Source organism: Telopea speciosissima, chromosome 6 (genome assembly GCF_018873765.1).
Source record: "Telopea speciosissima isolate NSW1024214 ecotype Mountain lineage chromosome 6, Tspe_v1, whole genome shotgun sequence".
NCBI lineage: Eukaryota > Viridiplantae > Streptophyta > Magnoliopsida > Proteales > Proteaceae > Telopea > Telopea speciosissima.
Genome location: NC_057921.1, coordinates 5,967,242 through 5,991,241, shown reverse-complemented (window position 1 = coordinate 5,991,241; position 24,000 = coordinate 5,967,242). Strand labels below are relative to the sequence as shown.

The following is a 24,000-nucleotide window of genomic DNA, read 5'->3' as shown; positions in this document are numbered from 1 at the left end:
GTCACACGACCCAAACTGACCAAAGATCACAAAGTTTTGCCCTCTGAAAGTTGGCGATAAATTTACCAACTTCTTGGACTTCTTGGACATATGATCGGATGGTCTACTTCCGGCTATAATTTGTAGGGCTTCAAATGGAAACTGGGGCCAAAATTTTTTAGGCAAATGCAGGGCTCTGAGTTGTATTAAGCAAGGAAAAAAAAAAAGAGGACATTTGGATCTATAGTGGCTCAAATATCCCATCCCAAAGTTAGGTATTTGACCACATACGTACACATTGCATGTTCAAATATTAGCTACTATGCCAGAACCACAATGTATGACAATTACTATATACATGAAACATAATGTTACACATTGGATTATAACTTCTGTAATTGTTAGTATCAAAGACGCTCCCTACACCTACACCTACACCACCCTACACCCTGCACCCTACACCCTACACCCTACACCTACACTACTCCACCTACACTACTCCACCTACACTACTACACCGTACACTACTACATCCTACACCCTACACCTACACTACACCACCTACACTACTACACCTACACACCCTATACCCTACACCCTACACTCTACACCTACACCTACATCTACACCTACACCACCTACACTACTGCACCCTACACCCTACACCATACACCCTACACCTACACCATACACCCTACACCTACACCTACACCTACACCTACACCTACACTCTTTCCTTTGGACCGATCGTACTCCAAAATGGGGCACGGGGGGCCAAACTCCGCACCGCACTCGGCCACCACAAGGGCAACAGAGGGCGGGCGACGCGATGTGTGATGCCCAGCCAGGCATGCCCTCAGCCTGATGGCCTAGGGCGCAACTTGCATTCAAAGACTCGATGGTTCACGGGATTCTGTAATTCACACCAAGTATCGCATTTTGCTACGTTCTTCATCAATACAAGAGCCGAGATATCCGTTGCCGAGAGTCGTTCGTGATATTCAGATTTAAGACAGTACACATCACACCAAAGGTACGATGGCATGCCCATTCCATTGTGAATTCCTTGGCGCCAACCGCGCCGATTGTTGTCTTTAGGTCAATGCCACGGATACCCGTGGACCGACCTTACAAGGGTCAGGGAGGAAGGGGCTCACACCCCCCCACACCCTTCCCCCTTTGATCATATGATGCGACATGTTCACGGGTCTATCTACTGAGCAGGTATCGACAATGATCCTTCCGCAGGTTCACCTACGGAAACCTTGTTACGACTTCTCCTTCCTCTAAATGATAAGGTTCAGTGGACATCTCGCGACGTCGCCGGCGGTGAACAGCCCACGTCGCCGCGATCCTAACACTTCACCGGACCATTCAATCGGTAGGAGCGACGGGCGGTGTGCACAAAGGGTAGGGATGTAGTCAACGCGACCTGATGACTCGCGCTTACTAGGAATTCCTCGTTGAAGACCAACAATTGGAAAGGGTTGGAGTGCGTTCCTTGCCACGACCTACCCCGAATAAAATAAAAGAGCATCCAAATCCGACAACCGAGTAAAAAGTTATGGCCTCCCAAAGTTTTCACAACTGAAATATTTTTTATATTATAATTCGGGCCAGATATGCAACTGGGGCCAATTCCATCTTGTAGATCTCGGAAAGCCACCTCAAAACCAGTGGTCACACGACCCAAACTGACCAAAAATCACAAAGTTATGCCCTCCGAAAGTTGGCGATAAATTTACCAACTTCTTGGACTTCTTGGACATATGATCGGATGGTCTACTTCCGGCTATAATTTGTAGGGGCTTCAAATGGAAACTGGGGCCAAAACTTTTTAGGCAAATGCAGGGCTCTGAGTTGTATTTAGCAAGGAAAAAAAAAAGAGGACATTTGGATCTATAGTGGCTCAAATATCCCATCCCAAAGTTAGGTATTTGACCACATACGTACACATTGCATGTTCAAATATTAGCTACTATGCCGGAACCGCAATGTATGACAATTACTATATACATGAAACATAATGTTACGCATTGGATTATAACTTCTCTAATTGTCAGTATCAAAGATGCTTCCTACACCTACACCTACACCACCTACACTACACCACCCTACACCCTACACCCTACACCACCTACACTACTACACCCTACACTACTACACCCTACACCCTACACCTACACTACACCACCTACACTACACCACCTACACTACTACACCACTACACTACTACACCTACACTACTACACTACTACACCCTACACCCTACACCCTACACCCTACACCCTACACCCTACACCTACACCTACACCTACACCTACACTACACCACCTACACTACTGCACCCTACACCCTACACCCTACACCCTACACCTATACCATACACCCTACACCTACACCTACACCTACACCTACACTCTTTCCTTTAGACCGATCGTACTCCAAAACAGGGCACGGGGGGCTAAACTCCGCACCGTACTCGGCCACCACAAGGGCAACAGAGGGCTGGCGACGCGATGCTTGACGCCCAGGCAGGCGTGCCCTCAGCCTGATGGCCTAGGGCACAACTTGCGTTCAAAGACTCGATGGTTCCCGGGATTCTGCAATTCACACCCAGTATCGCATTTAGCTACGTTCTTCATCGATGCAAGAGCCAAGATATCCATTACCGAGAGTCGTTCGTGATATTCGGATTCAAGACAATACACATCACACCAAAGGTACGATGGCACGCCCATTCCGTTGTGAATTCCTTGGTGCCAACCTCACCGATTATTGTGTTTGGGTCAATGCCACGGATACCCGTGGACCGACCTTACAAGGGTCTGGGAGGAAGGGGCTCACGCCCCCCCCCCCCCGCACCCTTTCCCCTTTGATCATATGATGCGACATGTTCACGGGTCTATCTGCTGAGTAGGTATTGACAATGATCCTTCCGCAGGTTCACCTACGGAAATCTTGTTACGACTTCTCCTTCCTCTAAATGATAAGGTTGAGTGGACTTCTCGCGACATCGCAGGCGGCGAACCGCCCACGTCGCCGCAATCTGAACACTTCACCGGACCATTTAATCTATAGGAGCGATGGGCGGTGTGTACAAAGGGCAGGGACGTAGTCAACGCGAGCTGATGACTCGCGCTTGCTAGGAATTCCTCATTGAAGACCAACAATTGCAATGGGTTGGGGTGCGTTCCTTGCCATGACCTACCCCGATTAAAAAAAAAGAGCATCCAAATCCGACACCCGAGTCAAAAGTTATGGCCTCCCAAAGTTTTCACAACTGAAATATTTTTTATATTATAATTCGGGCCAGATATGCAACTGGGGCCAATTCCATCTCGTAGATCTCGGAAAGCCACCTCAAAACCAGTGGTCACACGACCCAAACTGACCAAAGATCACAAAGTTATGCCCTCCGGAAGTTGCCCATAAATTTACCGACTTCTTGGACTTCTTGGACATATGATCGGATGGTCTACTTTCGGCTATAATTTGTAGGGCTTCAAATGGAAACTGGGGCCAAAATTTTTTAGGCAAATGCAGGGCTCTAAGTTGTTTTAAGCAAGGAAAAAAAAAAGAAGACATTTGGATCTATAGTGGCTCAAATATCCCATCCCAAAGTTAGGTATTTGACCACATACGTACACATTGCAAGTTCAAATATTAGCTACTATGCCAGAACCGCAATGTGTGACAATTACTATTTGCATGAAACATAATGTTACGCATTGGATTATAACTTCTGTAATTGTCAGTATCAAAGATGCTCCCTACACCTACACCTACACCACCTACACTACACCACCCTACACCCTACACCCTACACCCTACACCCTACACCACCTACACTACTACACCCTACACTACTACACCCTACACCCTACACCTACACTACACCACCTAAACTACACCACCTACACTACTACACCACCTACACTACTATACCTACACTACACTACTACACCCTACACCCTACACCCTACACCCTACACCTACACCCTACACCTACACCTACACCTACACTACACCACCTACACTACTGCACCCTACACCCTACACCATACACCCTACACCTACACCATACACCCTACACCTACACCTACACCTACACCGGCCACCAAAATGGGGCACGGGGGGCCAAACTCCGCACCGCACTCGGCCACCACAAGGGCAACAAAGGGCGGGCGACGCGTTGCATGACGTCCAGGCAGGCGTGCCCTCAGCCTGATGGCCTAGGGCACAACTTGCATTCAAAGACTCGATGGTTCACGGGATTCTGCAATTCACACCAAGTATCGCATTTTGCTACGTTCTTCATCGATGTAAGAGTCGAGATATGCGTTGCCGAGAGTCGTTCGTGATATTCGGATTCAAGACAATACACATCACACCAAAGGTACGATGGCATGCCCATTCTGTTATAAATTCCTTGGCGCCAACTGCGCCGATTGTTGTGTTTGGGTCAATGCCACGGATACCCGTGGACCGACCTTACAAGGGTCAGGGAGGAAGGGGCTCACACCCCCCCACACCCTTCCCCCTTTGATCATATGATGCGACATGTTCACGGGTCTATCTGCTGAGCAGGTATCGACAATGATCCTTCCGCAGGTTCACCTACGGAAACCTTGTTACGAATTCTCCTTCCTCTAAATGATAAGGTTCAATGGACTTCTCGCGACATCATCGGCGGTCAACCGCCCACGTCGCCGTGATGCAAACACTTCACTGGACCATTCAATCGGTAGGAGCGACGGGCGGTGTGTACAAAGGGCGGGGACGTAGTCAATGCGAGCTGATGACTCGCGCTTACTAGGAATTCCTCGTTGAAGACCAATAATTGCAATGGGTTGGGGTGCGTTCCTTACCACGACCTACCCCGAATAAAAAAAAAGAGCATCCAAATCCGACACCCGAGTCAAAAGTTATGGCCTCCCAAAGTTTTCACAACCAAAATATTTTTTATATTATAATTCGGGCCAGATATGCAATTGGGGCCAATTCCATCTCGTAGATCTCGGAAAGCCTCCTCAAAACCAGTGGTCACACGACCCAAACTGACCAAAGATCACAAAGTTATGCCCTCCGGAACTTGGCGATAAATTTACCGACTTCTTGGACTTCTTGGACATATGATCGGATGGTCTACTTCCGGCTATAATTTGTAGGGCTTCAAATGGAAACTGGGGCCAAAATTTTTTAGGCAAATGCGGGGCTCTGAGTTGTAATAAGCAAGGAAAAAAAAAAGAGGACATTTTGATCTATAGTGACTCAAATATCCCATCCCAAACTTAGGTATTTGACCACATACGTACACAATGCATGTTCAAATATTAGCTACTATGCCAGAACCGCAATGTATGACAATTACTATATACATGAAACATAATGTTACGCATTGGATTATAACTTCTGCAATTGTCAGTATCAAAGATGCTCCCTACACCTACACCTACACCACCTACACTACACCACCCTACACCCTACACCCTACACCCTACACCCTACACCCTACACCTACACTACACCACCTACACTACTACACCCTACACCCTACACCTACACCCTACCACCTACACTACACTACTACACCCTACACCCTACACCTACACTACACCACCTACACTACTACACCACCTACACTACTACACCTACACTACTACACCCTACACCCTACACCCTACACCCTATACCCTACACCTACACCTACACTAATTCACCTACACTACTGCACCCTACACCCTACACCATACACCATACACCTATACCATACACCCTACACCTATACCTACACCTACACCTACACTCTTTCCTTTGGACTGATCGTACTCCAAAACGGGGCACGGGGGGACAAACTGTCACACCCCCATCCCTGAACCACGGGGAATGCAACCAGAGCGTACCAATACGCTCTCTAACCACCAGAATCACTGATGCAGTACCCAAGACTAACTCATTCACAACGACAAATAATAGGTAAAAGGAAAGGATTAATATTAATAACATATGAGTTAGCAGAAGCTAGGTGATAGCATATAAACTATTGTCTATTCAAATTTACCCCTTCATATCAATGGGTTCTAATCAGGATCTATGTATTATCACTGTATAATAAATACACTTATCAACAAAGGAATAAAAGAATACACCTTTGAATCAGAAAATAGTTTATCAATGTGTAACAAAAGATGGCCACCAGCCAAGAATCACTGTTCCCTCGTGGAACACATCTCACAGTAGCACTCCGATCCATGATCCTCATACTCCGAAGTCCACCACTCTTTATGACCTTCTTCAGGAGTCTTGAACTCCGTGTCATCCTGCTTGAATGTACCTGCATCAACTAAAAAATATGTTTCCTCGACGAGTGAGCTCCAACTGAGCCCAATGAGTGGCTAAGCCACACAAGCATACACAATAATAATAATGAATACGGTTGACTACAAACCATACATGATGGACGGATACCAAGGTGTCCCATACCACCAAGGTAGACCGTACATCACATACAATTTACAATCATGTTACATGAATGAATGATGATGTATAGTTTTATTGTTATCCACCTAACACACAACTAAGTCAGGTATAGTACTATAGCAACACCTTAGGTAGCATCCCCGACATCGGTACCATAAACGGATGGTATACCGGCGATGACAAACCCGAGTCGCGCTGGAAGCCTACCATACCGGTCTCCACCAAGAGATATACATAAACCCCCAAGTCAAATCCCGTCCTAGCGTTCGGCCCAAAATACGGTTGGTGCCCGAACTTCCCGGGTGGGTATACCCGAATAACGGTCAGAACCCACGGATTTGACTGACACCTAACCCCCTGTCGGTAAGGGTCATAGTACTGGGTAAACATTTATCCTAGCCAATCCACCTAACACACAACTAAGTCAGGTATAGTACTATAGCAACACCTTAGGTAGCATCCCCGACATCGGTACCATAAACGGATGGTATACCGACGATGACAAACCTGAGTCGCGCTGGAAGCCTGCCGTATCGGTCCCCACCAAGATATATATGCAAACCCCCAAGTCAAATCCTATCTTAGCGTTCGGCCAAAAATACGATTGGTGCCCGAACTTCCCGGGTAGGTATACCCGAATAACGGTCGGAACCCACGGATTTGATCGACACCTAACCCCCTGTCGGTAAGGGTCATAGTACTGGGTAAACATTTATCCTAGCAAGCATTCACCTATTATATGAGTGAGGTACGCATGTGCATAGGCCAGAGGCCGAGTCCATAGATACCAAAATATGGTCGGCCGGCTATCCTCTCACCCCTCTAGCCCATACATACGTATACAAGTACGAGATGTGAATATCGAAGGTAGTCAGTCGGTCACCATCCTGTTTCCACCTAATGCAATTTACAACTCTAATGCAATTTCATGTACGGCAATCTCAAGCCCAGCACCCACCGGCACTTAGATCCCGCTTTCGAAGCCCTAGATCTACATGCCATGAGTGAGTCCATATTATGGAATCCCTAGGTCCAACACCAACTGGCACCCGAGTCCCATAACTAAATCCAATACCATTCGCACCATAGTGCAATAAAATAAATAATATCGCAAGACAAGAATGTAAAGTCCTATCAACATCTAAACATTTATATCGTCCTATATCTTACCAATAATTATATATTATAGCACACATGCATGAATGGCATTCGCAAGACACGACACACAAACATTCCATAAATTAAGACGTTTGCTTAACTCACTCACCTTGCTTCTCAGTCAATCGTTAGTACGGAGTTCTTCAAATCTGTGTTCGATGCCAAGTACACTGTCCCATGTACTAATACGCCCCCGAGCGGGGTCAGTCAACCTAAAGAGAGTGTACAACGTGGGGAGAGATTAGTGCCTTAGGGTTAGAAGAGTTGGGCCCCATAAGTTATCAAACATGGCTGAAATAGGGGACCGGCACATACAGCAAGGCTATATCATGTGCCTGTCCATGTGCCTGTCCATGTGCCTGTCCCTCTCGGACTTTCCCACCGGCAGATCTAGGTTCTCAGGGACTGGCACTTGCATGTTCCTGTCCATGTGCCTGTCCCTCTCGGACCTCCCACCGGTATATCTTTCTCAGGGACTGGCACTTGCATGTGCCTGTCCCTCTCAGACTTCCCACCGACAGATCTAGTTTCTCAGGGATAGGCACTTGCATGTGCCTGTCCATGTGCCAGTCTTGCTGTTCATGCCATTCCGAGAATGGTTTTGCAGCCCCAAAGTCTTGGGCTAAAATGGGGTATTCTTAGGGGTTTTTTAGGGGTCTCTTTGACCATGAGAATAACCCCAACCAAGGTGCCATAGCACACACCCAACATGGGTTTGTAAACCCCATGATCGATTAGGTTTTCCTCCATTAAAATACATATGGAAAGGAAACTCATGGGTTTGGGTATAGGGGTTTTAAAAGGGCCTTTAATCAATGTTATTTAACAACCCACACATCACACCTCTATGGTCTTCCATGAGGGTTGGTGAAACCCATAAATGGAGGTGAATCCCCAACTTAGGGTTCATAAATGGAGAAAGGGTGAAAGGAGGTTCAAGGTAGGATTAGGTGTCTTTATAACTAAGCTTCAAAGATTAGCCATTAATGGCCTTTTCATTTGGGTAGATGAAGCATTCATGGTTCATAATTCCAAACCCTAGGTCTATAAATTAGGAAGTGAGAGAGAGAGAGAGAGAGAGAGAGAGAGAATGCTCACCAATGTAGGAGAGCAAGCTTGGGTTCCACCTCTCTTCCTTCTTCTTCTTCTTCTTTCGTTCCTTCTTCCTTCTTCTTCTTCTTCTTTTTCTTCTTCTTTTTCTTCTTCTTCTTTCTTTCCTTCTCTCCTTTCCTCTCCACGATTTAGGTCTTCTATTGTGAGGTGAATAGTGGATTGACCCCTATTTACCTCACTTTAGTCTTAAGTCATGTTTGGTTGTCTTAGGTCCTTAGGTCCATTTGCTTAGGAGCTTGTTTGGTTAGGTATAAGCCCAAGGTCTAGTTTAAGTCATTGGGCCATTGGATCCACTTGGGCCCATGGCCCATGGCCCATGTCCTAAGTTCTAGTTACAAATAGAAAGAGGCTAAGCTCCTAAGCCCAAGCCTATTCTAGTTTTTATACTTATTAATGGTCATGCATAGGTATGAATTAGTCGGATAGCGACTTACTCCCAGTCATCGCTAAGTGGATAAGGGCGATTCAGGTGCGGGCCCCACGGATGCCCATCATAAGGGAATTCCAAGAATATGCTTTCGTGGACGATTTTCCCCCTGTCTCTGACGGTGGATCTTTCCTCGAGGACTTCCCCTATTTCACGGTCGACAATCTTATGTGATGGCTTGAGTATTATGACCCACAGTTCGCGAGTGTACTCCACTCCCGGTTCTACACAAAAGGTTCAAACCAGACCGGTGGTCAGATCGGGTTTCAAATCGGGTTTTGGGCACGGATTTAACATCCTCCCCACCTTATAAGAATTTTGTCCTCAAAATTGAGACGTACCTAGGTATCTGCATAGGTGAGGATAGTTTGACCGCACTTCACCTTCTCATTAACAAGATGCCCCTTTAATCAATGAGATTGCTCCACCGAACTTTATCAAAAGTTACAGTTCGATTGTGAGGATTGCTGTCCTTATAATCAAAGTTCTCTTCAGGTAGCTCTTCATGTGTCAGTCCATGACAAGCTGATGTGGCTTTTTAGTCTTGACAATATCAATGTAGGGGTGTACTTTCTCACATCATTACGTAAAATACATTAACACACTTGCCCTCCTTGTCGAAGTGAATTACTCTCTTAGTTGGCGATACTCGCAAGAAAACATAATCGCCCACGATAAACTTACTTTCCTTCTATCTCAAGTTGGCATAGCTCTTCCATTTAGATTGAGCCGCCATGATTCGATCTTTTATCAAATCTACTATTCCGCAAGTGGCTTGTATCAATTCGGACCCCAATATTCTTTGCTAATCACTTCATCTAATAGAGTGGTGTTCGGAACTTTCTATTATACTATGCTTTGAATGGTGTCATAGCTATAGTCGTCTAGTAGCTGTTGTTGTAAACAAAAACTACGAGTGAGATGTGCTCATCTCGACTACCCTTCATATCAATGACACAAACCCTAAGCACGTCCTCTAGGATCCGAATAGTCCTTATGGTCGTTGCCTCTCCATGCCACCTTAACTCGCTCACCATTGGGTACACATAACCTATCCCTGAACCGAAGGATGTTATTTCTGGACAAGGTAAAATCTGATTCCTCTTGCATCTCTTCCTAAATGCCATCTATCAATTTCTGTAACTCCGCATCGGTAGGTTGGACTTCCTTAATCTTCTCCGCCAATGAGGGTTGTACTGTCAGGGCAACAATTAACATAGTAGCGTCATCAATTAACACTTTCGACCCCATTCTTCTGGCTTCCTCTATAAGCCGCTCATTGACTGTTAAAGCTGGCAAGGAAGGGTTTGTGATTTCCAACTAAGTGCATCTGCCACCACATTGGCTTTGCTTAAATGGTATTGGATAGTGCCAGATAGAGGGGTTAAAACTGTGCTCAACTTCCGCTCCGGGACTGCTTAGTTATTTAGCTTAAACTAAGTTGTATTGATTTGTCCTCTAATAGTATCCACCTTACGCAATGGTATAAATCAATTCCAGTTTAGTTAATATAAAGTCCAGTGTATATAAGGACCCAGTGAAAATCAAACTCTGAGCTTATACTTCTAGAAATAGAGAGATGCAACTATTTCTATATACTTCGTCCAGTATTTGTACTCCTAAAATTTTGGGTTGAATGACACAAGGCTGTACTACTTTGCTTACCTGGCTTTTCCTATGAGGACTTTCACTTCCGATCCTCCAATACCTAACTCAGCTTTAGAATGAATTGGAATATTGATGGAATCCCTACTGTTCACTCCCAATAACGGAGGGGACATTCAGGGACCCATTACTCCACTCATATCTATTATTGAGCAAAGTTTTGTTGAATCCTTCAGTTCCAATTCCTTTTCGTTCTTGACTACATTTGGCTACACTAACACCCGATATAATACTATTTATCAACTTAAATTGCTAGATCTATCATTCTCTTCCAACTACATGATATAATCCATACCTCCTAGCATCCGACCTAAATTATCCTTTCTAGATATCCATCAGTTCGTGGGTGTATAGACATATCGAGATTTAACTACGTGCCTATATATATATATATATATTTTTCACCGTCCCTTCAGAATCTAGACACAAATCTGGGGTTTCCTACTGGACAAGGTCCCTGAACGTACCAGGCCCATACACCAAGCCAATCCCAGCATTCCCGGTAGATTTACCAACAAGTTAAAAAAAAATGGCTCTCCTGAGAGACATGTGGGGCCATAGGCTTACCCAAGGGTACTTAGGACCAATACTCAAAATTTCTAGGTGGTTCCCAAAGAAAGCCCGGGCCAGTCACTAAGGCTACGAGAAAAATGAAAGATAATTTCCCCCTAATCATTAGCCTACGTAACAAGTCCTGCGGAAAGTCTCTCACCGACAGCTAGCTTACGCAAGTTGGAATTACAACTAACGACCGTGGGTGACTAAATTGAGTCGTAAACTCTAAAATCAATAATGCGTGCACAGGTGATAGGTATAGACATAAGGTACCTGCCACTGCGCCTGATGATGACTCTGCCTCATCTGCAGGCATGTTGAATACACTCCCCTGGGGTTGCATGGGACCGATGGCCCGCAGGTTTGGTACATACACGGGCTTACTATACGAGCAAGTCTTGGACATATGCCCCCGCTTGTTGCAGTTGTAGCAACGAATGGCCAGGTGATGAGTTTGAGGTGCTTGTGAAAAGGCTCAGGTGAGCTTTTCTTTTGTATAAATTAGCTGTTTGCCAATCCATCTCAATGTGTAAGCTTCCTCCCGTTCCCACACTTGCTTATGATATGATTCACTATTCAAAATGTTATTCGTAATGTGCCTACCCACAACTTTTTTTTTTTTTTTTTTTTTTGGTAGACCAAGAGCCCCAGTTCTTGATTGGTATTGGTGTATCTTGAAGTCGTTGGACTTATGCAACAATAATCCTATAATGTATAAATTTTCCTAATATATACAATAGCTATTTATGGTTAGGCTAATCCCAATTATCATTATATTTTACATCATTGTTCATGACTTTACCCTCATAAACCTTAGTATATATCTTTTTTTTTGTAACTCCTACGGTTTAGTATGTAGTTTCTCATCTTTTCTTCATTTCTAAACTGGTTTATGTTCTATGGAAGTCTCCTACCTTTATTTGTATTATCAAAGCATTGTTCTATCAGTAAAATTTATATATTCTCCCTTGTTCTACTGATTCTTGTTTATGGTTAAGGCTTTTAAAATTTAACCCTAATTTAGAGTAAATCGGGTCGTGTGAACACTGAGTTAGTCCATAGGGTAGAGCATCACGCTCTGATACCAAGCTGTCACACCCCCATCCCAGAACCACGGGGAATGCAACCAGAGCGTACCAATACGCTCTCTAACCACCAGAATCACTGATGCAGTACCCAAGACTAACTCATTCACAATGACAAATAATAGGTAAAAGGAAAGGATTAATATTAATAACATCAGAGTTAGCAGAAGCTAGGTGATAGCATATAAAATATTGTCTATTCAAATTTACCCCTTCATATCAATGGGTTCTAATCAGGATCTATGTATTATCACTGTATAATAAATACACTTATCAACAAAGGAATAAAAGAATACACCTTTGAATCAGAAAATAGTTTATCAAAGTGTAACAAAAGATGGCCACCAGCCAAGAATCACTGTTTCCTCGTGGAACACATCTCACAGTAGCACTCCGATCCATGATCCTCATACTCCGAAGTCCACCACTCTTCATGACCTTCTTCAGGAGTCTTGAACTCCGTGCCGTCCAGCTTGAATGTACCTGCATCAACTAAAAAATATGTTTCCTCGAGGAGTGAGCTCCAACTGAGCCCAATGAGTGGCTAAGCCACACAAGCATACACAATAATAATAATGAATGGGGTTGACTGCAAACCATACATGATGGACGGATACCAAGGTGTCCCATACCACCAAGGTAGACCGTACATCACATACAATTTACAATCATGTTACATGAATGAATGATGATGTATAGTTTTATTGTTATCCACCTAACACACAACTAAGTCAGGTATAGTACTATAGCAACACCTTAGGTAGCATCCCCGACATCGGTACCATAAACGGATGGTATACCGGCGATGACAAACCCGAGTCGCGCTGGAAGCCTACCATACCGGTCTCCACCAAGAGATATACGCAAACCCCCAAGTCAAATCCCGTCCTGGCGTTCGGCCCAAAATATGGTTGGTGCCCAAACTTCCCGGGTGGGTATACCCGAATAATGGTCGAAACCCACGGATTTGACCGACACCTAACCCTCTGTCGATAAGGGTCATAGTACTGGGTAAACATTTATCTTAGCCAATCCACCTAACACACAACTAAGTCAGGTATAGTACTATAGCAACACCTTAGGTAGCATCCTCGACATCGGTACCATAAACGGATGGTATACCGGCGATGACAAACCCGAGTCACGCTGGAAGCCTGCCGTACCTGTCCCCACCAAGAGATATACGCAAACTCCCAAGTCAAATCCCGTTTTGGCGTTCGGCCCAAAATACGGTTGGTGCCCGAACTTCCCGGGTGGGTATACCCGAATAACGGTCAGAACCCACGGATTTGACCGACACCTATCCCCCTATCGGTAAGGGTCATAGTACTGGGTAAACATTTATCCTAGCCAGCATTCACCTATTGTATGAGTGAGGTACGCATGTGCATAGGCCAGAGGCCGAGTCCATAGATACCAAAATACGGTCGGTCGGCTATCCTCTCGCCCCTCTAGCCATACGTACGTATACAAGTACGAGATGTGAATACCGAAGGTAGTCAGTCGGTCACCATCCCGTTTCCACCTAATGCAATTTACAACTCTAATGCAATTTCAAGTACGGCAATCTCAAGCCCAGCACCCACCGACACTTGGATCCCGCTTCCGACGCCCTAGATCTACATGCCATGAGTGAGTCCATATTATGGAATCCCTAGGTCTAGCACCACCCGGCACCCGAGTCCCATAACTAAATCCAATACCATTCGCACCATAGTGCAATAAAATAAATAATATCGCAAGACAAGAATGTAAAGTCCTATCAACATCTAAACATTTATATCGTCCTATATCTTACCAATAATTATATATTATAGCACACATGCATGAATGGCATTCGCAAGACACGACACACAAACATTCCATAAATTAAGACGTTTGCTTAACTCACTCACCTTGCTTCTCAATCAATCGTCAGTACGGAGTTCTTCAAATCTGTGTTCGATGCCAAGTACACTATCCAACGTACTAATACGCCCCCGAGCTGGGTTAGTCAACCAAAAGAGAGTGTACAACGTGGGGAGAGATTAGTGCCTTAGGGCTAGAAGAGTTGGGCCCCATAAGTTATCAAACAAGGCTGAAATAGGGGACCGGCACATACAGCAAGGCTATATCATGTGCCTATCCATGTGCCTGTCCATGTGCCTGTCCCTCTCGGACTTTCCCACCGGCAGATCTAGGTTCTCAAGGACTAGCACTTGCATGTGCCTGTCCATGTGCCTGTCCCTCTAGGACCTCCCACCGGTAGATCTTTCTCAGGGACTGGCACTTGCATGTGCCTGTCCATGTGCCTGTCCCTCTTGGACTTCCCACCGGCAGATATAGTTTCTCAGGGACAGGCACTTGCATGTGCCTGTCCATGTGCCAGTCTTGCTGTTCATGCCATTCCGAGAATGGTTTTGTAGCCCCAAAGTCTTGGGCTAAAATGGGGTATTCTTAGGGGTTTTTTAGGGGTATCTTTGACCATGAGAACAACCCCAACCAAGGTGCCATAGCACACACCCAACATGGGTTTGTAAACCCCATGATCGATTAGGTTTTCCTCCATTAAAATACATATGGAAAGGAAACTCATGGGTTTGGGTATTGGGGTTTTGAAAGGACCTTTAATCAATGTTATTTAACAACCCACAAACCACACCTCTATGGTCTTCCATGAGGGTTGGTGAAACCCATAAATGGAGGTGAATCCCCAACTTAGGGTTCATAAATGGAGAAAGGGAGAAAGGGGGTTCAAGGTAGGATTAGGTGTCTTTATAACTAAGCTTCAAAGATTAGCCATTAATGGCCTTTCCACTAGGGTAGATGAAGCATTCATGGCTCATAATTCCAAACCCTAGGTCTATAAATTAGGAAGTGAGAGAGAGAGAGAGAGAGAATGCTCACCAATGTAGGAGAGCAAGCTTGGGTTCCACCTCTCTTCCTTCTTCTTCTTCTTCTTTCGTTCCTTCTTCTTCTTTTTCTTCTTCTTCTTTCTTTCCTTCTCTCCTTTCCTCTCCACGATTTAGGTCTTCTATTGTGAGGTGAATAGTGGATTGACCCCTATTTACCTCACTTTAGTCTTAAGTCATGTTTGGTTGTCTTAGGTCCTTAGGTCCATTTGCTTAGGAGCTTGTTTGGTTAGGTATAAGCCCAAGGTCTAGTTTAAGTCATTGGGCCATTGGATCCACTTGGGCCCATGGCCCATGGCCCATGTCCTAAGTTCTAGTTACAAATAGAAAGAGGCTAAGCTCCTAAGCCCAAGCCTATTCTAGTTCTTATACTTATTAATGGTCATGCATAGGCATGAATTAGTCGGATAGTGACTTACTCCCAGTCATCGCTAAGTGGATAAGGGCGATTCAGGTGCGGGCCCCACGGATCCCCATCATAAGGGAATTCCAAGAATATGCTTTCGTGGACGATTTTCCCCCTATCTCTGACGGTGGATCTTTTCTTGAGGACTTCCCTTGTTTCGCGGTCAACAATCTTGTGTGATGGCTTGAGTATTATGACCCACAAATCGTGAGTGTACTCAGCTCCCGGTTCTACACAAAAGGTTCAAACCAGATCGGTGGTCAGATCGGGTTTCAAATCAGGTTTTGGGCACGGATTTAACACAAACTCCACACCGCACTCTGCCACCACAAGGGCAACAGAGGGCGGGCAACGCGATGCGTGACACCCAGGCAGGCGTGCCCTCAGCCTGATGGCCTAGGGCGCAACTTACGTTCAAAGACTCAATGGTTGACGGGATTCTGCAATTCACACCAAGTATCGCATTTTGCTACGTTCTTCATCGATGCAAGAGTCGAGATATCCGTTGCCGAGAGTCGTTTGTGATATTCGGATTCAAGACAATACACATCACACCAAAGGTACGATGGCACGCCCATTCCATTATGAATTCCTTGGCGCCAACCGCGCCGATTGTTGTGTTTGGGTCAATGCCACGGATACCCGTGGACCGACCTTACAAGGGTCAGGGAGGAAGGGGCTCACACCCCCCCACACCCATCCCCCTTTGATCATAAGATGCAACATGTTCACGGGTCTATCTGCTGAGCAGGTAACGACAATGATCCTTCCGCAGGTTCACCTAAGGAAACCTTGTTACGACTTCTCCTTCCTCTAAATGATAAGGTTCAGTGGACTTCTCGCGACGTCGCCGGCGGCGAACAGCCCACGTCGCCGCGATCCAAACACTTCACCGGCCCATTCAATAAGTAGGAGCGACGGGCGGTGTGTACAAAGGGCATGGATGTAGTCAATGCGAGCTGATGACTCACGCTTACAAGGAATTCCTCGTTGAAGACCAAAAATTACAATGGGTTGGGGTGCGTTCCTTGCCACGACCTACCCCCAATAAAAAAAAAGAGGATCCAAATCCGACACCCGAGTCAATCCGACACCCGAGTCAAAAGTTATAGCCTCCCAAAGTTTTCACAACTGAAATATTTTTTATTTTATAATTCAGGCTAGATATGCAACTGGGGCCAATTCCATCTCGTAGATCTTGGAAAGCCACCTCAACACCAGTGGTCACACGACCCAAACTGACCAAAGATCACAAAGTTATGCCCTCCGAAAGTTGGCGATAAATTTATCGACTTCTTGGACTTCTTGGACATATGATCGGATGGTCTACTTCCGGCTATAATTTGTAGGGCTTCAAATGGAAACTAGGGCCAAAATTTTTTAGGCAAATGCATGGCTCTGAGTTGTATTAAGCAAGGAAGAAAAAAAAGAGGACATTTGGATCTATAGTGGCTCAAATATCCCATCCCAAAGTTAGGTATTTGACCACATACGTACACATTGCATGTTCAAATATTAGCTACTATGCCAGAACTGCAATGTATGACAATTACTATATACATGAAACATAATGTTACGCATTGGATTATAACTTCTGTAATTGTCAGTATCAAAGATGCTCCCTACACCTACACCTACACCACCTACACTACACTACCCTACACCCTACACCCTACACCCTACACCCTACACCTACACTACACCACCTACACTACTACACCCTACACCCTACACCTACACTACACCACCTACACTACACCACCTACACTACTACACCCTACACCCTACACCCTACACCCTACACCCTACACCTACACCTACACCTACACCTACACCTACACTACACCACCTACACTACTGCACCCTACACCCTACACCATACACCCTACACCTACACCATACACCCTACACCTACACCTACACCTACACCTACACTCTTTCCTTTGGACCGACCGTACTCCAAAATGGGGCACGGGGGGCCAAACTCCGCACCGCACTCAGCTACCACAAGGGCAATAGAGGGCGGGCGACGCGATGCATGATGCCCAGGCAGGCGTGCCCTCAGCCTGATGGCCTAGGGCGCAACTTGCGTTCAAAGACTCGATGGTTCACGGGATTCTGCAATTCACACCAAGTATCGCATTTTCCTATGTTCTTCATCGATGCAACAGCCGAGATATCCATTGCCGAGAGTCGTTCGTGATATTCGGATTCAAGACAATACACATCACACCAAAGGTACGATGGCACGCCCATTCCGTTGTGAATTCCTTGGCGCCAATCGCGCCGATTATTGTGTTTGGGTCAATGCCACGGATACCCGTGGACCGACCTTACAAGGGTCAGGGAGGAAGGGGCTCACACCCCCCCACACCCTTCCCCCTTTGATCATATGATGCGACATGTTCACGGGTCTATCTGCTGAGTAGGTATCGACAATGATCCTTCCGCAGGTTCACCTACGGAAACCTTGTTACAACTTCTCCTTCCTCTAAATGATAAGGTTCATTGGACTTCTCACAACGTCGCCGGCGGCGAACCGCCCACGTCGCCGCGATCCGAACACTTCACCGGACCATTCAATCGGTAGGAGCGACGGGCGGTGTGTACAAAGGGTAGGGACATAGTCAACGCGAGCTGATGACTCGCGCTTACTAGGAATTCCTCGTTGAAGACCAACAATTGCAATGGGTTGGGGTGCGTTCCTTGCCATGACCTACCCCGAATAAAAAAAAAGAGCATCCAAATCCGACACCCTAGTCAAAAGTTATGGCCTCCCAAAGTTTTCACAACTGAAATATTTTTTATATTATAATTCGGGCCAGATATGCAACTGGGGCCAATTCCATCTCGTAGATCTCGGAAAACCACCTGAAAACCAGTGGTCACACGACCCAAACTGACCAAAGATCACAAAGTTATGCCCTCTGAAAGTTGGCGATAAATTTAAGGACTTCTTGGACTTCTTGGACATATGATCGGATGGTCAACTTCCGGCTATAATTTGTAGAGCTTCAAATGGAAACTGGGGCCAAAATTTTTTAGGCAAATGCAGGGCTCTGAGTTGTATTAAGCAAGGAAAAAAAAAAGAGGACATTTGGATCTATAGTGGCTCAAATATCCCATCCCAAAGTTAGGTATTTGACCACATACGTACACATCGCATGTTCAAATATTAGCTACTATGCCAGAACCGCAATGTATGACAATTACTATATTCATGAAACATAATCTTATGCATTGGATTATAACTTCTGTAATTGTCAGTATCAAAGATGCTCCCTACACCTACACCTACACCACCTACACCACCTACACTACACCACCCTACACCCTACACCCTACACCCTACACCTACACTACACCACCTACACTACTACACCCTACACTACTACACCCTACACCATACACCTACACTACACCACCTACACTACACCACCTACACTACTAGACCACCTACACTACTGCACCTACACTACTACACCCTACACCCTACACCCTACACCCTACACCTACACCTACACCTACACCTACACTACACCACCTACACTACTGCACCCTACACCCGACACCATACACCCTAAACCTACACCATACACCCTACACCTACACCTACACCGACAGCTACACTCTTTCCTTTGGACCTACCGTACTCCAAAATGGGGCACGGGGGGCCAAACTCCGCACCGCACTCGGCCACCACTAGGGCAACAGAGGGCGGCCGACGCGATGCGTGACGCCTAGGCAGGGGTGCCCTCAGCCTGATGGCCTAGGGCGCAACTTGCGTTTAAAGACTCGATGGTTCACAAGATTCTATAATTCACACCAAGTATCGCATTTTGCTACGTTCTTCATCGATGCAAGAGCCGAGATATTCGTTGCCGAGTGTCATTCGTGATATTCAGATTCAAGACAATACACATCACACCAAAGTTACGATGGCACGCCCATTCCGTTATGAATTCCTTGGCGCCAACAGCGCCGATTGTTGTGTTTGGGTCAATGCCACGGATACCCATGGACCGACCTTACAAGGGTAAGGGAGGAAGGGGCTCAAACCCCCCCACACCCTTCCCCCTTTGATCATATGATGCAACATGTTCACGGGTCTATCTGCTGAGCAGGTATCGACAATGATCCTTCCGCAGGTTCACCTATGGAAACCTTGTTATGACTTCTCCTTCCTCTAAATGATAAGGTTCAGTGGACGTCTCGCGATGTCGCCGGCAACGAACCTCCCACGTCGCCGCGATCCGAACACTTCATCGGACCATTCAATCGGTAGGAGTGATGGGCGGTGTGTACAAAGGGCAGGGACATAGTCAACACGAGCTGATGACTCGCGCTTACTAGGAACTCCTCATTGAAGACCAACAATTGCAATGGGTTGGGGTGCGTTACTTGCCATGACCTACCCCGAATAAAAAAAAAGAGCATCCAAATCCAACACCCGAGTCAAAAGTTATCGCCTCCCAAAGTTTTCACAACTGAAATATTTTTTATATTATAATTCAGGCCAGATATGCAACTGGGGCCAATTCCATTTCGTTGATCTCGGAAAGCCACCTCAGAACCAGTGGTCACACGACCTAAACTGACCAAAGATCACAAAGTTATGCCCTCCGGAAGTTGGCGATAAATTTACCGACTTCTTGGACTTCTTGGACATATGATCGGATGGTCTACTTCTGGCTATAATTTGTAGGACTTCAAATGGAAACTAGGGCCAAAATTTTTTAGGCAAATGCAGGGCTCTGAGTTGTGTTAAGCAGGGAAAAAAAAAAAAAGAGGACATTTGGATCTATAGTGGCTCAAATATCCCATCCCAAAGTTAGGTATTTGACCACATACGTACATATTGCATGTTTAAATATTAGCTACTATGCCAGAACCGCAATGTATGACAATTACTATATACATGAAACATAATGTTACGCATTGGATTATAACTTCTGTAATTGTCAGTATCAAAGATGCTCCCTACACCTACACCTACACCACCTACACTACACCACCCTACACCCTACTCCCTACACCTACACTACACACCACCTACACTACTACACCCTACACTACTACACCCTACACCCTACACCTACACTACACCACCTACACTACACCACCAACACTACTACACCACCTACACTACTATACCTACACTACTACACCCTACACCCTACACCCTACACCCTACACCCTACGCCCTACACCCTACACCCTACACCCTACACCTACACTACACCACCTACACTACTGCACCCTACACCCTACACCATACACCCTACACCTACACCATACACCCTACACCTACACCTACACCTACACCTACACTCTTTCCTTTTGATCGACCGTACTCCAAACTGGGGCACGGGGGGCCAAACTCCGCACCGCACTCAGCCACCATAAGGGCAACAGAGGGCGAGCGATGCAATGTGTGATGCCCAGGCAGGCGTGTGCTCAGCCTGATGGCCTAGGGCGCAACTTGTGTTCAAAGACTCGATGGTTCACGGGATTCTTCAATTCACACCAAGTATCGTATTTTGCTACATTCTTCATCGATGCAAGAGCCGAGATATCTATTGCTAAGAGTCGTTCATGATATTCGGATTTAAGACAATACACATCACACCAAAGGTACGATGGCACGTCCATTCCATTGTCAATTCCTTAGCACCAACCGCGCCGATTATTGTGTTTGGGTCAATGCCACGGATACCCGTGGACCGACCTTACAAGGGTCAGGGAGGAAGGGGCTCACACCCCCCCACACCCTTCCCCCTTTGATCATATGATGCGACATGTTCACGGGTCTATCTACTGAGCAGGTATCGATAATGATCCTTCCGCAGGTTCACCTACGGAAACCTTGTTTCGACTTCTGCTTCCTCTAAATGATAAGGTTCAGTGGATGTCTCGCGATGTCGCCGACGGCGAACCTCCCACGTCGCCGCGATCCGAACACTTCATCGGACCATTCAATCGGTAGGAGCGATGGGCGGTGCGTACAAAGGGCAGGGACGTAGTCAACACGAGCTGTTGACTCGCGCTTACTAGGAACTCCTCATTGAAGACCAACAATTGCAATGGGTTGGGGTGCGTTCCTTGCCATGACCTACCCCGAATAAAAAAAAAGAGCATCCAAATCCAACACCCGAGTCAAAAGTTATCGCCTCCCAAAGTTTTCACAACTGAAATATTTTTTATATTATAATTCAGGCCAGATATGCAACTGGGGCCAATTCCATCTCGTTGATCTCGGAAAGCCACCTCAGAACCAGTGGTCACACGACCTAAACTGACCAAAGATCACAAAGTTATGCCCTCCGGAAGTTGGCGATAAATTTACCGACTTCTTGGACTTCTTGGACATATGATCGGATGGTCTACTTCTGGCTATAATTTGTAGGACTTCAAATGGAAACTAGGGCCAAAATTTTTTAGGCAAATGCAGGGCTCTGAGTTGTGTTAAGCAGGGAAAAAAAAAAGAGGACATTTGGATCTATAGTGGCTCAAATATCCCATCCCAAAGTTAGGTATTTGACCACATACGTACATATTGGATGTTCAAATATTAGCTACTATGCCAGAACCGCAATGTATGACAATTACTATATACATGAAACATAATGTTACGCATTGGATTATAACTTCTGTAATTGTCAGTATCAAAGATGCTCCCTACACCTACACCTACACCACCTACACTACACCACCCTACACCCTAAACCCTACACCTACACTAACACCACCTACACTACTACACCCTACACTACTACACCCTACACCCTACACCTACACTACACCACCTACACTACACCACCAACACTACTACACCACCTACGCTACTATACCTACACTACTACACCCTACACCCTACACCCTACACCCTACACCCTACACCTACGCCTACACCTACACCTACACCTACACTACACCACCTACACTACAGCACCCTACACCCTACACCATACACCCTACACCTACACCATACACCCTACACCTACACCTACACCTACACCTACACTCTTTCCTTTTGATCGACCGTACTCCAAACTGGGGCACGGGGGGCCAAACTCCGCACCGCACCCAGCCACCACAAGGGCAACAGAGGGCGGGCGACGCGATGTGTGATGCCCAGGCAGGCGTGCCCTCAGCCTGATGGCCTAGGGCGTAACTTGTGTTCAAAGACTCGATGGTTCACGGGATTCTTCAATTCACACCAAGTATCGTATTTTGCTACGTTCTTCATCGATGCAAGAGCCGAGATATCTATTGCTGAGAGTCGTTCATGATATTCGGATTTAAGACAATACACATCACACCAAAGGTACGATGGCACGTCCATTCCATTGTGAATTCCTTGGCGCCAACCGCGCCGATTATTGTGTTTGGGTCAATGCCACGGATACCCGTGGACCGACCTTACAAGGGTCAGGGAGGAAGGGGCTCACACCCCCCCACACCCTTCCCCCTTTGATCATATGATGCGACATGTTCACGGGTCTATCTGCTGAGCAGGTATCGATAATGATCCTTCCGCAGGTTCATCTACGGAAACCTTGTTACGACTTCCTCCTTCCTCTAAATGATAAGGTTTAGTGGACTTCTCGCGACGTCACCGGCGGTGAACTGCCCACGTCGCCGTGATCCCAACACTTCACCGGACCATTTAATCGGTAGGAGCGACGGGCGGTGTGTATAAAGGGCAGGGACGTAGTCAACGCGAGCTGATGACTCGCGCTTACTAGGAATTCCTCGTTGAAGACCAACAATTACAATGGGTTGGGGTGCGTTCCTTGCCATGACCTACCCCGAATAAATAAAAAGAGCATCCAAATCCGACACTCGAGTCAAAAGTTATGGCCTCCCAAAGTTTTGACAACTGAAATATTTTTTTTATTATAATTCAGGCCAGATATGCAACTGGGGCCAATTCCATCTCGTAGATCTTGGAAAGCCACCTCAGAACCAGTGGTCACACGACCCAAACTGACCAACGATCACAAAGTTATGCCCTCCGGAAGTTGGCGATAAATTTATCGACTTCTTGGACTTCTTGGACATATGATCGGATGGTCTACTTCTGGCTATAATTTGTAGGACTTCAAATGGAAACTAGGGCCAAAATTTTTTAGGCAAACGCAAGGCTCTGAGTTGTGTTAAACAGGGAAAAAAAAAAGAGGACATTTGGATCTATAGTGGCTCAAATATCCCATCCCAAAGTTAGGTATTTGACCA

The 24,000-nt window shown here is 46.0% G+C and overlaps 1 long non-coding RNA gene and 8 other non-coding genes across 9 annotated transcripts; 1 reads left to right on the top strand and 8 right to left on the bottom strand.

Annotated features, from left to right (window-relative positions):
- Positions 1-813: 813 nt before the first annotated feature.
- LOC122666365 lies at positions 814-969 on the bottom strand. Its single transcript, XR_006333558.1, has one exon. It is a non-coding gene; the product is annotated as a 5.8S ribosomal RNA (ribosomal RNA).
- A 1,534-nt stretch (positions 970-2,503) lies between these two features.
- Positions 2,504-2,659, bottom strand: LOC122666472. Its single transcript, XR_006333657.1, has one exon. It is a non-coding gene; the product is annotated as a 5.8S ribosomal RNA (ribosomal RNA).
- A 1,520-nt stretch (positions 2,660-4,179) lies between these two features.
- On the bottom strand, positions 4,180-4,335 carry LOC122666423. Its single transcript, XR_006333612.1, has one exon. It is a non-coding gene; the product is annotated as a 5.8S ribosomal RNA (ribosomal RNA).
- An 11,788-nt stretch (positions 4,336-16,123) lies between these two features.
- Positions 16,124-16,279, bottom strand: LOC122666461. The gene has a single exon (XR_006333646.1). It is a non-coding gene; the product is annotated as a 5.8S ribosomal RNA (ribosomal RNA).
- A 186-nt stretch (positions 16,280-16,465) lies between these two features.
- On the top strand, positions 16,466-18,437 carry LOC122664880. Its single transcript, XR_006333393.1, has 2 exons — positions 16,466-16,513; positions 18,192-18,437. It is a non-coding gene; the product is annotated as an uncharacterized LOC122664880 (long non-coding RNA).
- LOC122666411 lies at positions 17,802-17,957 on the bottom strand. The gene has a single exon (XR_006333601.1). It is a non-coding gene; the product is annotated as a 5.8S ribosomal RNA (ribosomal RNA).
- Positions 18,438-19,496: 1,059 nt separating the features above from the next.
- Positions 19,497-19,652, bottom strand: LOC122666450. The gene has a single exon (XR_006333639.1). It is a non-coding gene; the product is annotated as a 5.8S ribosomal RNA (ribosomal RNA).
- Positions 19,653-21,197: 1,545 nt separating this feature from the next.
- Positions 21,198-21,353, bottom strand: LOC122666451. Its single transcript, XR_006333640.1, has one exon. It is a non-coding gene; the product is annotated as a 5.8S ribosomal RNA (ribosomal RNA).
- Positions 21,354-22,890: 1,537 nt separating this feature from the next.
- LOC122666446 lies at positions 22,891-23,046 on the bottom strand. The gene has a single exon (XR_006333635.1). It is a non-coding gene; the product is annotated as a 5.8S ribosomal RNA (ribosomal RNA).
- Positions 23,047-24,000: the final 954 nt, after the last annotated feature.